Source organism: Hemiscyllium ocellatum, unplaced genomic scaffold (genome assembly GCF_020745735.1).
Source record: "Hemiscyllium ocellatum isolate sHemOce1 unplaced genomic scaffold, sHemOce1.pat.X.cur. scaffold_345_pat_ctg1, whole genome shotgun sequence".
Lineage (NCBI taxonomy): Eukaryota > Metazoa > Chordata > Chondrichthyes > Orectolobiformes > Hemiscylliidae > Hemiscyllium > Hemiscyllium ocellatum.
Genome location: NW_026868429.1, coordinates 62,319 through 78,333, shown reverse-complemented (window position 1 = coordinate 78,333; position 16,015 = coordinate 62,319). Strand labels below are relative to the sequence as shown.

General features: G+C 42.8%; 1 non-coding gene across 1 annotated transcript; it reads left to right on the top strand.

Annotated features, from left to right (window-relative positions):
* Positions 1-11,681: 11,681 nt before the first annotated feature.
* Positions 11,682-11,763, top strand: trnaf-aaa (transfer RNA phenylalanine (anticodon AAA)). Its single transcript has one exon. It is a non-coding gene; the product is annotated as a tRNA-Phe (tRNA).
* The last annotated feature ends 4,252 nt before the right edge of the window (positions 11,764-16,015 follow it).

Sequence of the window (16,015 nt, the reverse complement as noted above, 5' to 3'; positions counted from 1 at the left end):
AGTACGCCTTTGGTGAGTCCAACTCAGCCAGTGGTGACTCCAAGTCTAAAACATCCCTTAAATGTGTTGTCTCTGAAACAATCCAGAGACGGCTGTTCCATCCCCTTGTACTTTGCTCTAATGCCACGAAAGAGTTCACTGAACCCTGTCCCTGCTTTATTTATTCTCTTTGAATGAGTGTCCACGTAGGATTACTTAAGTCACGACTGTTACTGCGATCCTATTCAATTCGAATGCCGGCACTTGTGTGATCGACAGATTCGGGGTCCTCTCACACAAAAGGGCCAATTCAACGCTCGAAATGAAGAGAAACACATTCATGGCGCTGGCGGCTATGCCTCCCAGGAATCTTCAGAATCCCACTCAGTCGCCTTGTACCAGGACGAGCCCCCAAATTTACTGTCGTGGAAATTAAATTGACTTGACTCAACTCTGAGCAAGGGCAAAGAAAGGAGCTTTATTTAAATTCAGCAGAATTGACACCAGTACTTTCATCTCAATGCCTCAATGTCAGGGTTATCTGAGCATTGTTCAGATACTTGCCTTATACTGTTTCTTATCTCACACTCAAGGGAAACGACTGAGAAAACTCAAGTTGTTGTTCTCTCATCCCCTTGTCTTGGACATAACAGATTTTTCTCCTTTCACTGTGTCCGACTCTCGCAAGATCGAGTTGAATGTTTGCAAAATTGAAACAGCGACAAGCTGACTGCAAACCTCACCAAAGTATTGTTTACAAAGCTCAGCACAGCATTAAATGTTCGAAAATCATTCTCTTTCAAATTCCACACTAAATGGATAATTTTCCATAACAGCAACTAATAGGATTCATGATGGCACAGCGATAGATGTCATCTATATGGACTTCAAACAGGCGTTCGACAAGTTTTCCCATGGGAGACTGATGAGCGTGGTTAGATCTCAACTAATACAGGGAGAACTAGGCATTTGAATATTGAACTAGCTGAACGTTAGAAGGAAGAGTGTGGTGGCCGAGGATTGCTTTTTAGATTGGAGGCCTGTGACCAGTGGAGTGCCAAAAGGATCGTTGCTAGGTCCTCGACTTTTCGTCGTTTTTATAACAGATATGGATGTGAGTATATGAGACATAATCAGTAAGCATGCAGATGACATCATCATTGGATGTGTCGTGGACAGCAAAGGAATGTTACCACAGATTACAACAGGGTCTTTGTCAGATGGGCCAATCGGCTGAGAAGGGGAAGGTGGAGATTAATTAAGGTGAATGCGAGGTGCTGCATTTTGGGAAAGCAAAACTCAGCAGGACGTTTCCACTTAATGGTCAGGACATAGGGAGTGTTGATGAACAAAGAGACCAAGGAGTGCACGTTCATAGCTCCTTGAATGTCTAGTCTAGTCGCTAGTAGATAGGATAGTGAACAATGCGTTTGGTATCCTTTGCTTTATTGTTCAGAACATTGCGACCATTTTGCGGCTGTCCCGGACATTGCTTCGTCCACTTTCGGAATATTGCGTGAAATTCTGGTTACCTTCTGATCTAATTCATGCGGTGAAACTTGAAAGGGTCCAGAAAGGATTTACAAGGATGTTGCCAGGGTTGGAGGATTTGAGCTACAGGGAGAGGCTGAACTGACTGGGGCTATTTTGCCTCGAGCATTGGAGGCTGAGTGGTGACCTTATGGAGGTTTACAAAGTTAGGAGGGTCATGGATAGGAAAAATAGCCAAAGTATTTTCCATGAAGTGTGAGAGTCCAGAATTAGAGGGCATAAATTTAAGGTGAGAGATGAATGATATAAGAGAAATCACAGTGGCAACTTTTTCACGCAGAGGGTTGTACGTGTATGGAATCAGCTGCCAGAGGAAGTGGTGGAGGATGGTATAATTGCAACATGTAAAATGCATTTTGAAAAGTATATGAATAGGAAGAGTTAGGAGGGTTATGGGCTGGCTGCTGGCAGGTGAACTAGATTGCTTTGGGATATCTGAACGGCATGGGTGGCTTGGACCGAAGGGCTAGTTTCCTTGCTGGATATCTCTATGATTCTAGGACTGTATGACTTGTTCACCACAGATCACACCAGATGGCCGCCTTTTCAAAGTCTGCAATTTCCCTCCTACCTAGTTGATGAAGCCCTCCCAAACATCTCGTCCATTTCCTGTACCTTCACGTTCGAAACACACCCCTCCAATGCCAAAAAAATGGACAGAGTTTCCCTGGTTATCACCCTACACCCCCAGCAACCTCTGCAAATAACGTACAGCCTTGGCCATTTATGCCACCTACAAATGGAACACAACACCAGAGATATTGGCCATTTCTTTTGCCAAAGCAGGAATTGCAAAACCTGCGCCCACGCATGCCGCCAACCAGGGTCCAAAGCCACAAAGCTGTCTTTCACATCATTAGACTTTTACCGCCATTTCCATACATGTCAGTTACTGTATCCATTGCTCCAGATGCATTCTCATCTGCGTTTCGAAGACCGGATGCTGACTCGAAGAGCGCTTCAGGACTCCTGCACCAAACATCTCATGGCCAAAAACTTCAACTACACTCCCACTCCACTGAGGACATGCCGGTCCTGGGCCTCCTCCATCGCCAATCCCTCTTACCACCTGACTTTTGAGAAAATACACCTAATTTTCAGCCTCAGGAACAACCACGCCCATGGCATCAATATAGATTTCACCAGTTTCCCCATATCCCGTCCCCCAACCTAATCCCAGTTCCAAACTTCCATCTCAGCACCACGCTCATGGCTTGTACTACCTGTCATCCTGCTTCACTCTGACTTATCACCATTTCCCCCAGTTCCATCTACCTTTTGCACTCTCAGCTGCCTTTCCCCCAGCCCCACGCCCCTGCCATTTAATCTCTCCACCCGCGAGTCTCAATCCCTCAACACTAATGAAGGGCTTTTGCTGAAAGTTCGATTTTACTGCTTGTCGGAAGATGCCTGAACTGCTGAGGAAAACGGTCCTGACTAATCTCCAGCATCTGCAGTTCTCACTATCAACTACTTCATGGAAGCTGTATTTTGAGTGTCAGCTTCATTGTATTTGCGTATTTCACGCTCTGTCCGCCCAAAAATCTCAGGCACGACATCTGACCCTGTTCTTGATTGCAGATGCTGCTTTTCATATCCTGTTTTAATTATGACATTTTTAATATATAACTGTTATCTCGATTCTGTACCTTTATTCACAGGGTTATAACTGATCAACTGTGCATTAGCAGCAGTTCGCTGCAGTTTCCCACATATCAAAAAAATCTCCACATTACTATTGATTCCTACAAGAATTCACTGTGCAAGAATGAGAAAAGAACACCTTTAGTAACTTAAGATCAGTTGATGTTAAAAATCCCCATCTTCAATTGCTGCAGTCAGATCGACTCGACCCGTCCTTCTCCTGAGGGGTGCCGTGAGTTTATAAAATAGTCAGACACAGATGCATGGGTTTCAAGCAATAGATTAAACATTGATGTAAAATTTGCCATCTCTTTTATTCAGTTATGTTCGAAATGTTAACAGTTCGTAATCATACCAATCTAATTCTAGACTCCTCCTGATTATCCTCGCTGCAGTCCTGCCCATTCCCCGTGAGAATTTGCTGTCTTTTGTTTGGTTAAAGATAGTTCCTTACGGGAGAATGTGTCACTGTATTGATGATGTCAAAATGCAGCGCCATTATCCGGGACACATAAATCGTTTCATGTCCCGCTTTTCCTCAACGAGTAACATGTATCTAGGTCCCATTCCAGTGCAGGTTCACTGTGAATTCACAGGTTCTTTATTTCACATATAACACACCATATCAACACATTTACTGAAAGCTAAACATCGTGGTATGTCAGAAATTCCAGGTGCATTTATTAAAATGAATGGCAGTCACAACAGCTGTCTCCGTGATCCTGCTCTGATTGGTCGTGACGAGATTATCAAATATAGCTTCCGAAAACATAATTTATTGGCAAACAATCGAAATATCTTCAAGGAGGCATATCAACTTGTTCAAATCATCTCACCTTTCTCGACTTTAATTGTAACCTGGGCGGATACTATATTGAAAGGTTCTTCTAAAGTACATACGAAACAAGTTCTTTCATTGTGATCGTCACGTTAAACAACTATTTCATAACTTTATTTGTAAAACAGGAAGTTCCTTGGTAGATGTTAACTTGCATGGTTATTGGGATAGACCAACGCCTGACACTTGCTCTAAAGAGAGCAAGTATGACCCAAGATTCCTCTGCTCCTCCACACTGCCTGGAATCCTTTAACCCTGTGTTGTGCATTGGAAGTCGCACTTCCAAAGTGAACGACTCCACACATTTTCGGGTTTATCTCCATCTGTCACATATCAGACCAGTTCTGCAAACTCGCAATGTTTCATTGCAATCCACAACAGCCGAATACACTATCGACAACTCCACCAACCTCCACGTCGTCGGCAAAATTACTACCTCACCTTTCTTCTTCGTCATCCAACGTATTTATAAACATCGCAAAGAGCAGACCTCCCCTAACCAATCCCTAAGGAAGTTCACTGGACACCGACCTCCGCGATGTCCTATCCAATAATCTGCAGTGTACACTTGATGGTCACTGTTTGTGAGGAAATGTTTTTATCTAATTTATTAAGGCTACTAAAATACACGTTGACAAATGTAAATTAACTGAGTATGTCCTGCATTATTTTACCGCTTTGGAAATTTAAGGCAACACTTCTGTCCCTAATTTATCATCCTACATTAAAAAATGTAATCATGGTGAAGGAAGAAACGGAAATCAATCTGTACATGGGATAGATTTATTGAAGGATGGAAGCATTTCATATTTGTCGCTCCTGTCTCTTTATGTATTCTCCATTCATCAATACGTTTACTTATCATTGAATAAAAGTAACAGCTATAGTCAGTGTTATAAAACATTTATCATCTGCATGGCTGCCAAAACGTTACAGCAAATCGGATGATTGTTTAAGTCATGTCCAACACAAGGAATGAATGAATGGCTTCTCACCGGTGTGAACCCATCTCTCACAGCACTGAAACTTCTGAACCTTAGCTGCCCCAGCAACTAAGAGTAGCCTTTTCTACACACACAGCATTTTTCCTACAGAGTGGTGCAAGAGTGGAATGAGCTGCCAGAGGGAGGGGTAGAGGCTGGTACAAGTACAAAGTTTATATTGCATCGGGATTGGCAAATAAATGGGAAGAGATATTGGCCAAATGCTGATGAATGAGATGAGAGTTATTAATGATATGCTATCAGCGTGGACAAGTTGGACTGAAGGATCTGATTCTGTGCATTCCATTTCTGTGACTCACTCTCTCCCCCTCTGTCTCTCTCTCGGTCTTGTCTCGCTGCGGTCTTAAACCATTTCAGACTGGGAGGTATGATTGGGGCTGGGTCAGTGGAATTTGGATTCCTCCAACTTCTAACCATTTTTACACAATCATATCACTGGGGATGGGTAAACTGAAGTCTACTCCAGTACTGGCAGACTTCGAGTTTGTCGCATGCAGTGAAGGTGTGTATGACAAAGATATGGAGGGTGTGTATGATGTAGAGTGGGAGGATGTATGAAAACATGGGGAGGCTGTGTGAGACCATAACAGGGATGATGTAGGTGACCAGACAGGCAGTGTATGTGTGACAAAAACAGGCAGGATGTCCTCAAATATGAGAGAAGTTTGAGATAATTTATTTATGTTCGGATTTGCCATTGAATGTTTTGATGGGCAGTTTGCATATCCAGCTGCCATTTTGTTTGTTTCTGGAAATATAAGCATGAAATAAATTAAATATGATCCCTCAGTGCTGACCCTCCGAGAGCACCCACTCTCCCAAAACTGAACGGGCGATGATGACACTTACTCAGCACTGAACCTGTGACAGTACCCTCTCGCTCAGTCCTGACCCTCCAACAGTGCCTGCTCCCACAACACTAACCCTCTGAATGTGCCCACTCCCTTAGAATTTACCCTATTACAGTAACCGATCCTTCAGCATTAACCATCTGAGAGTTTCTGCATTCTCAGTACTGATGCTCTGACAGTGTCATATCTCACAGCACTGAACCTTCAGAAGCGCCTGCCCTTTCAGCACTGACCTTTTGCACTGGAAAGAGAAAGCGCCGTTCTGTCAGTTCAGGCCCTCTGACAATGCATGCTTTCTTGGCTCCCTCATTGGAGCCTGGTCCTGGTGTACTATTTTACTCACTTGCACAGTGTTCAGAAGTTTCGAAGCAACCAAACATATCATCTGTGAATTGCTGAGCCAAATAATAATAGCAGTCTCCTGCGAGTGTGGGAAACAGAGGGAAGTGAGCAGAAAAACTATTTGTCCCTATCAACTTCGATGAATCCTGCCTCATCCTCAGCACAGGTCCATAACCTGAGGCCAGACTACCTTTTATAAGCAGTCATAGGCCACATTGGATTTGTTACTGGGTAATGGATTGGCCCGGTGTTAGATGTGAAGGTAGGTGAGCAATTTAGTGATCGTGAACACAGTTTGGTATGTTTACTTAAGCAATAGAAAGGGATAGTTATGTACTGCAGGGAAAGAGTTATATCTGAGGGAAAGGCAATTAGGATGACATTTGGCAAGATTTAGTTTGTACTAGATGTGGTAGGAAACGGATGGTATGAGACAATTGAAACGTGGAGCTTATTAAAGGAAACGATATTGCATGTACTTGATTAGTATGTACCTGTCAGTTATGAAGGAAGTTCTCGAGCGAAGCAGCCGTGGTGTACTAAAGAAATTGAAGCTCATGTCAAGAGAAAATAGAAGGCTTATGTTAGGATTTGACTTGAAGGCTCAGTTAGGGCGATTGAGAGTTACAAGTTAGTTAGGAATAACCTGTACAGAGAGTCCAGAAGAGACAGGAGAGGACATGAGAAGTCGCTTGTGGATAGAATCTTAGAAAACCCTAAGGCATTCTATGTGTATATCACGAACCAAAGAACGACGAGAGTAAGATGAGGACTAGTCAAAAATAGGAGTGATGAATTGTGTGTGGAGTCAGAGGAGATAGGAAGGCGCTAAACGAATATTTTTCGTTAGTATTCATATTGGTTTAACACAATGGTGTCGAGGAGAATCTGAAATACAGGCTACTAGACTGGATGGTTTACAATGCGGATTACAAGGAGGACTTGTTAACAATTCTGGAAGGGGTGAAAATAATTAAGTCCCCTGGGTCAGCTGGGATCTATCCAAAGTTTTCCTGGGAAGCCAGGGGGGAGATTGCAGAGCCTTTGCCTTTGATCTTTATTTTCGATATCGTCTACAGGAATAGCACTCGAAGATTGGAGATAGCAAAAGTTGTTGCCTTGTTGAAGAAGGCTAATATAGATGACCCAAGTAATTATAGACCAGTGAGCCTTACCTTTCTTGTAGGAAAGAATATGGAACTGAGTATGAGAGATAATAATTCAGCCAGCAACAACTTGATTTCAGAGGATCAACATGGTTTCGTGAGTTTTTCGAGAAGGTGACCAAGCATGTGGATGAGGGTAGGGCACTTGACGTGGTGTACATGACGTCTGTAAAACCTTTGATAAGATTCCACATGTTAGGCTGTTGGAGAAAATGCAGAGGCATGGGATTGACGATGATTTCGCAGTTTGGATTCGAAACTGGCTTTCTGTGAGAAGGCAGCAAGTGGTAGCTAATGAAAATATTCACCCTGGAAACCGGTAACGAATGGTGTGGCACAACGATCTGTTTTGGGATCACTGTTGTTTGTCATTTTCGTAAATGAATAAGACTCAGGCATAGGTGGATGGGTTAGTAAGCTTGCAGATAACACCAAAGGTGCTGGAGTAGTGGGCAGCGTGGAAAAATGTTGCAAGTTGCAGGGGAGTTGGAATAATTTGCAAAATTGGTCTTAGAGGTGGCAAATAGAGTTCAATGCATCTAAATGTGAAGTGATTCACTTTGGGAACTATAACAGGAAGGCAGAACACTGAGTTAATGGAAAGATTCTTGGTAATGTGGATGAGCAGAGTGACCTTGGAGTTCACGTACATAGTTTCAAGCCAGGTTGATTTTTTTTGGATTAATAACCGTGTGGAAACAGGCCTTGCGGCCCAACAAGTATAAACCGACCCTCCGAGGCGCGACCCAGACAGACCCATTTTCCTACACTTACCCCTTTAGCGAACCTGCACATTTTTTGGATTGTGAGGGGAAAACAGAGTACTAGGTGGAGACCCACACAGATTGCTGCTTGAAGGAGGAATTGAACCCGCGTCACTGGTGTTGCAACGCAGCAGTAGTAACCAGTCTGCTACTGCGAAAGAGTACGACGTCATCTGTTTTTTTGGTGGAGGATTGAGTTCCTGAGCATAGTGTCATGCTGCAACGAAACAAAACACTTGTGTGGCTCCACTTGGAATATTTTGAACTGCCTGGTTGCTCCATTCCAGGAAGAATGTGGAAACACTGGGAAAATTGCAGACGAGATTTAACAAGATATTGCCTGTTCTGAAGGAATAGTCTTATCAGGAAAATCTGAGAGACTTGGGTCTGTTCTCATCGGAAAGAAGTCTGAGAGCAGATTTGATATAGAGTTACAAGATTTTTGCAAGGTTTGTGAAGATGTGCAGCTCAGGTTGAAATTGAGGGTGCAGGTCTGCTCGCTGAGCTGTTGGTTTGAATCAAATCTACAGCTCTGCGATCAAAACTACTCCAGGGAGTTACAAGATGATAAGAGGATTAGATAAGGTAGACTGTGGAACTATTTTTCTTAGGAAGATGATGTCAGCTTGTATGAGAGGTCATAACTACAAATTGAGGGTTTATAGGTTTAAGCCGAATGTCGGAGGTAGGTTCTTTGCTCAGAGAGAAATAACGGTGTGGAATGCTCTGCCTGTCAATGTCGTTATCTCAGCTAAATTATGGAGATGTAAACAATCCTTGGATAAACACATGGATGATGATGGGATAATAAAGGAGGATGAGTTTAGATTAGTTCACAGGTCGGCGCAACATTGAAAGCCAAAGGGCCTGTACTGCGCTGTATTGTTTCATTGTTCTATGTTCTAAAGCTAAATCTCCACATCGGGGACCTCCAACCCCATGGCATCAATTAAGATTTCACCAGTTTCCACATTTCCCCTCCCTCCACCTGACCTCACTTCAAAACTTCCAGCTCAGCACCGTCCTTATGACCTGTCCCATCTGTCCCACTTCCTTCCCACACATGTGCGTCACCCTCCCCTCCAAACTATCAACTCTGCAACCTCTTCCGTGCACCTGTTGCATTCCCACCGACTCAACCTGTCACTAACCATTTCCAGATTCCACTGTCCTCATTGCAAAATGTCCTCCCACCTGTTTTGTATCGTCAGTAAAACTGGGGACATTTCACTCTGCCACTTCCATCAAGTCATTAAGGCAGATATAAATCATGGAAGTCGTATGACTCACCATTCCAGCACTTTGCTAATTACATTTTTACAACTTGAAAAATACGCAATAATCCAGACTCTGTATCTTCAATTAAACAACGGACAATCCTGGACTTTTTTTTTAACTTTTCACCGTGAACTCCGACCTTGTGCAATGGCTTTTTATACGGTCTCTTATGGAATGACTACAAACATTTGATCAACTCTGCTTGCAATATGATCAAAGGATTCTGACAAAGTTGTCAAGTGTGTTTTTCCATTCAACAAATGATGTTGACTCAGTTTGACTCTAATCATCTTTTCTCAACGTCCTGCAATTTCTTTCTTCACGATTGTCTCTCGCAGTTTCCAAATGACAGATAAGATATTGGAACAGATGGAAGCCATTCGTCCCATTAGGTCAGCTCCAAGATTTAATGAGGTCACGTCTGATTTGGTTAATTCTTAATGGTACTTTTCTGTCTTATCCCCATTCTTCTTGATTCCCAAAGTGACTAATTGTGCGGTCATCTCAACCTTGATTATACTCAGCCTTGACAGCCCTTCAGTGTAAAGAATTCTGCAGATTTGCTACTCTCTCAAAGACAGAATGTCCTCCTCATCTGTGTCTTAAATGATTAACGGTTCCCCTGAGATTAGCCTCTATATATTCTTCGCACATTTCGTTTTTCATTAAATATCTTTAGCCCCAGTCTTCTGGAAACTGACACTGATCGTTGGCAACAGTTCCTCCACAACATCAACCCGCCCCATCCGCACTGCGCCCTCCCCCATCATTATAAACAGACCATAAAAATCTCCAGTTAACCTTCTTTGTTCCAAAGAGAAGAATCCCAACCTCAGTAATTTCTCGACAAAAGGGGTTTGCTCATCGCTGGACATCATGCAAGGCGGAGAATTGCGAAGCGGTTTGGGGAAAGTATCGCCAGTTGGCAGCTTAAACAAAAACAAGGGAAAACAACAGTGAACGCATGTCTCCAGCTTTGGAAAACTTTAGAATCTCTTTGGGAAGCGAAACCACAGGTGAATGAAGGGTGTATTGTCCCACTTAACACAGCCAGTCTTTAAGAGGCCACGACTGTTAATTCTGTTGTTCTCTCGACATGAACCAATCTGAGACATTGAAAGGAGTTTCATTCCTGCGCGTCAGGAATTCAAACCTCGCCACGGCTTCAAGACCACGGCACGGTGGTTAGCACTGCTGCCTCACAGCGCCTGTAGACCCGGGTTCAATTCCCGACTCAGGCGACTGTGTGGAGTTTGCATGTTCTCCCCGTGTCTGCGTGGGTTTCCTCCCACAGTCACAAAGATGTGCGTGTCCGGTGAATTGGCCAAGCTAAATAGCGCCTTGTGTTAGGTTAGGTGTGGGGGTATGGGTGGGTTGCGCTTCGGCGGGTCGGTGTGGACTTGTTGGGCCGAAGGGCCTGTTTCCAACGCTGTAAGTCTAATCTAAAAAAAAACCCACGATAAGACTCGGGTACAAACAAGTTAAGAAAAAGCCTCGAAGAGAGCAGGACTCCTGCTGTAGAAAAGTTGGTTGCTGTGACGTGGATGTGTTTCGAGCGGGGCAAGGATTGTTGCCATTTCACTGCAGTGAATGTCCCAGGATTTATTTTGCAAAAGAAAAACTGATACAGGACATCAATCACTTCGTGAACGGCAGGCTGAAGTTTGAATTCGTGAAAAGCCTGTTTTTGGATCTTGCAACGAGACAGTTCATCCGTCTCTGTTGCGTAATTGGTCAACACGTTCATCCATTAACCGAACAGTTGCTGGTTTGGGACGTTCTAGGGTCAGATCTCTCACTGGTCATACTTCATTGGTTTTCTTTCCTGCACAGCTCTGGGTTTTTAATGCGGTCAGGAAAATGTTCCCCAAACAGGAATCTTATCCAGAACCGCAAAGGAATTTCTCTATCGTTTTAATGGCTAATGCAAAGGCCTGTGGATGTTGGGAATCTGAAATAAAATAGAAAATTCTGGGGAATGTCAACAGGTTTGTCAGTACTACTGGCAGAAAACGGAGTTCTGATAACGTTCTGAAGAAGTTTTGAAACATTTAATCGCCTTTTCCCAGCCCAGATCCTGCTCGACCTGCTGAGTATTTTTCTGCATTTTCCGCCGTCGTTTAAGCTGAATATAGACCCACGTTGTCCTGACATTTCAATTTGAAAGCTGTGGGTTTTGAATTCAAATAAACCAAACAATAATTCACTTCTGCCAAGCTCCCCATGGACAGAGATCTGGAAATGAAAACGCTACCCGCCCGTTTGTAGTTGTGGCCGAGTGGTTAAGGCGATGGATTAAAAATCTATTGGGGTATTCCCATGCAGGCTCGAATCCTGTCAACTATAGGGAGTTTGGGTAGCCTTTCAGTTTTGGAGATTCAGATCACGGCGGGGAGAATCACTTGTTCAAGGTCATGAATGGTGCAAATCTCCAGTTCACTCAATGAACTGCACAAATGCACACTTGCATTGCCAAATTTGTTTAGACTCGTTATGACACAGCGTAAACCCTCCAGCTTACGATAAAACCAGTAACACAGAAACGATTTGTGCTGTACAGGAATCTGCAACAATTCGATTGGCCAAGAACTACACGAAGTGAAAATTCATCACTTCATTTCTAAAGTAAAAAAGAGATTAATTAAGAAACCACGATTTACAATGTATTTCTATTACACATTTTGATGCTCCATTCGATAATGCTATTCAGATAAATCTCCCAGTTAAGGTTTACAAAACAGCACTTCTTCATCAAAACCAGGCAGCTATAGGTTCTTGTCTTCGGATCTTCCTGTCTCTTCTTTGTCCCTGTTAGGAGATTCTGTTTCAAAGATCATGGAGCGAAAAGTTATTTTCCACATATATATTTTTTCAAGAAGATTGTTACATGCGAGGTCTTGGCAGTCCGTCTCCTAACTGTGCAATGTCGCCCATATCATATCACAGAAATCTGATTAGATTAGATTACTTACAGAGTGGAAACAGGCCCAACAAGTCCACACCGACCCACTGAAGTGCAACCCACCCATACCCCTACATTTACCCCTTAGCTAACACTACGGGCAATTCACCTGACCTGCACATCTTTGGACTGTGGGAGGAAACCCACGCAGACACGGGGAGAAAGTGCAAACTCCGCACAGTCAGTCGCCTGAGGCGGGAATTAAACCCGGATCTCTGGCGCTGTGAGGCAGCAGTGCTAAGAACTGTGCCACTGTGCTATCCTGTTTTTTTTCAAAGACTTTCAAGAGACGCAATTAAAATTTGAATTGACATTTATATATTTTCCTGATTAAAATTTAAACTGAGTGGCCAAACTCGAACTATTTACGTCTCCAGGCAAGGAACGAATTGAATTGTTCGACCCAGGATTACGTCGTTGTCTTATTGAGAACACTTGTTTCTGTGTCTGGTTGTTCTACTGCTTTTAAATCTCTTAAACGTGCACTAATGTGTTTAAAACACCTCGCCTCTACAGGAAACAATGAACCATCATAATGAAGATATGTTTTCATTTTAATTTTTAAATACTTTACCCTAACATATCGATAAATTTTATACAATTTAGACTTAGATTTTTCTATATATACATATAAAACATATAAAAAGACAATCTCATCTGAACACCATCAGTTGAACCTGCGATAACGTGTCTGTGATTTCATTCTACTGACCCACAACATGTACGATTTTTAAAATGACTGTCTCTTCCATAAGAAGCCAAAGAAATAGTCTCATATTACTACATATATCCAAAGTTTTAGCGGATTGTGGTCTGTGTACATAACCTCTCCGATCCATTGTTCGTGGCACATACATTAAATTTGTAACACCAGTACCAAACTCAAAACTTTTTTCGATTATGGAGCATTTCTTCTGATAGATGTTGATTTTCTATGAAAAGTTATCAACTGGCAGTTCTTCCCCATGCTCATTTTTCCCGTTGGAGTACACCTCCAACACTAACGTCACGACCATCGATGGCTACTTTAAAAGGTTTTTAGACGTTTGGTGGAGGTAATACTGGTTTGCTGGTTAATATCGACTTCAAATGGTCAATTATCACGTGGCATGCTACTGTCCACCGAAACACTGTATTCTTCTTCAGCAAATCGGTTAATGATGCCACTACACTAGTACAGTTTGGAAAGACTTCTGATAGAGTCCGCTGAGTCTGAAGAATTAAACAAACTCTTTCTTCGAGGTTGATCATGGCAATTCCTCAGAAGCCTTCGTCCTCACGTTCCGGAGGGTGCTAAACCTGCCATGACCGATCTTACATCCCAAGAACATCACCTCTGCTTTCGTGAATTATTTTTTCTTTATGTTTGTCATCAGGTTTGCTTTTCGTGGTCGTTCAAAGAGCTCTGCAAACAGTCCCTTGTGATCATTCCTTGAATTGCTAAGGATCACTACATCGTCCAAATAGGTTACACAATTTGTCAACCCGGCCACAATCGTACAAGTGTCTTTGGGTGTGGCGGGCTTGTTCTTCATTCAAAAGTGCATCACTTTAAACTGATATAGCTGATATGGAGTTACAAGCGCAGAGATTTGTTCACCAACTTTGACAATGGTACCTTCCAGTAGCCACGCATTATGCCCGAATTGGTGATATAACTGGCTTGTCCGACTTTCTGGATGCAGTCCTCCAATCTAGAAATTGGATATGAGTTCGATTTTGTAACGGCATTGACCGTTCCATAATCCGCACGAAATTCAACACAAATCATCGGGTTTGGTAACTAAGACAATCAGCGAACTCCACGCGCTCTGGCTTGGTTCAATGATGTTCTCGTCAAGCACGGTGTTCACCTGCATCTTGTCCTGTCAGCCTTTGAGATAATTAAGTCGAGAGGGTTGCTGCTTTATCGCAGCAGAATTCCCTACATTTACTTGGTGTTCAATTGCTTTCGTGCTCCCCATGTGATTCTTGCATTTGCCCTGACTCTGTAGGAACAAAAAATCTTCCAACAATTTTCTATGCTCCTGAGACAGACAGCTTTCTAATCCATCCCACTTCTCAAGGACTTCATCATTTTAGAATCTGTTTTGAGGTACATTAAAATTCAAAGCAACTGAATTCGATTCCTCACTCTGCTGGGCAGTAACGAACAACTCTTCCTCCAGTTCTTCCTTTGTTGTGTAATACGTTTCAACATGTTCACATGACATACCCAATACAGTTTTATTTTCTATCTGACATCTTTGCTAAATAGTTCAACTGACTCAACTTTTTCACAGGGACCACTAAACCTAACTTTAAAGGGATCACCTATGATTGGTAACAGTACTGACAAGTTATCCCAGTGGGAAAACTTCTGAGTCCCAGATTTTTATCTGCCACCTGCGTAATTCTACGCTGTGCCATCTTTGGGTGCTGTTTTGCTGAATCACCGACCAAATTTAGTCTCTCCCTCACTTCCGATGCATGATTTAATTGTGTGACCTTCGACTTTGACCCTGTCATTTGTTTCTTTAATTAATTCCAAAGTGCAATCACTTCATGTGCGAATATGACCTAAAAAGGAATTGACTAAGTGGATTCGTTTGGAACATTCTTAATGGCAAACAATACGAATGGGATATCTTTTTCCCAATCATTCGGGTAATCTTGACAGTATGCTCTCTTCATGGTCTTCAAGGTCTTAAGCCATTTTTGTAAAGCTCCCAAGGATTCAGGAAAATATGCACTAGATTTAAAATTTTGTATCTCAGCTATCAATAACCTCCTTAAACAGTCGAGCAGTAAAATTTGACCCTTAGTCCGACTGAATCTGACTAGTTAGGTCATAGCGTGTGAAGAAAGCTACTAACTCCTCTACCAGAATTGTGGCCTTGATACTCCGGGAAGGAATTGCCATTGGAAATATGGATAGCACATCCATTGTAGTCAACAAGCACTGGTTCCGACATTTAGTTCTCGGGAGGGGATGCACGCAATCAACTATAATCCACTTGAAAAATTCTCCAACTGTGGTAATTGGCAACAAAGGCGCGTTTTTATTGCCGCCTGAGGCTTACCTGCCATTTGACATGTATGACACTGTCAGAAAAAGCCAACCACATCCCGTGTGCATTCCAGGCTAGTAGAAATGTTTAGTATTTAGGTTGTGTGTTTCGTAAACCTCGATGACCCCCTTTTGGTAGTTCATGTGCTGCCCATAACACTTCCTCTCTATGTGGTAGCTGCAACACAGTCTTGTGTACTTTGGCCCACTACACGAATCACATCAAGTATTGTATCAGCTGACCTAAACTCAACTCCTTCATCTTTCTTTTTACTTGTCACTTGGTGCTGTGACTATTGAGAGTGGGATCTGCTTAACACACAGTCTGGGAAAATAGGAAGACATTTCTATTTTAACTCCTCAGTTTCTTCGTCTTCCTTGGGCTTCTGCACAATAAGGGGAGTCACTTCCAAATTGGATCTTGCCAAATTATTTCCAAGCACAAGCTGAATTCATGGAACTGACACTCTGTCTATCACACCCAGCGTAAATTTCCCCGGCCTAAATTGGCGCTCCAACCTGATCTTACATAAGAGAACGCTAAATTTCTGCTCATGCATCCCACAAATTACGACACTCATGGGAAA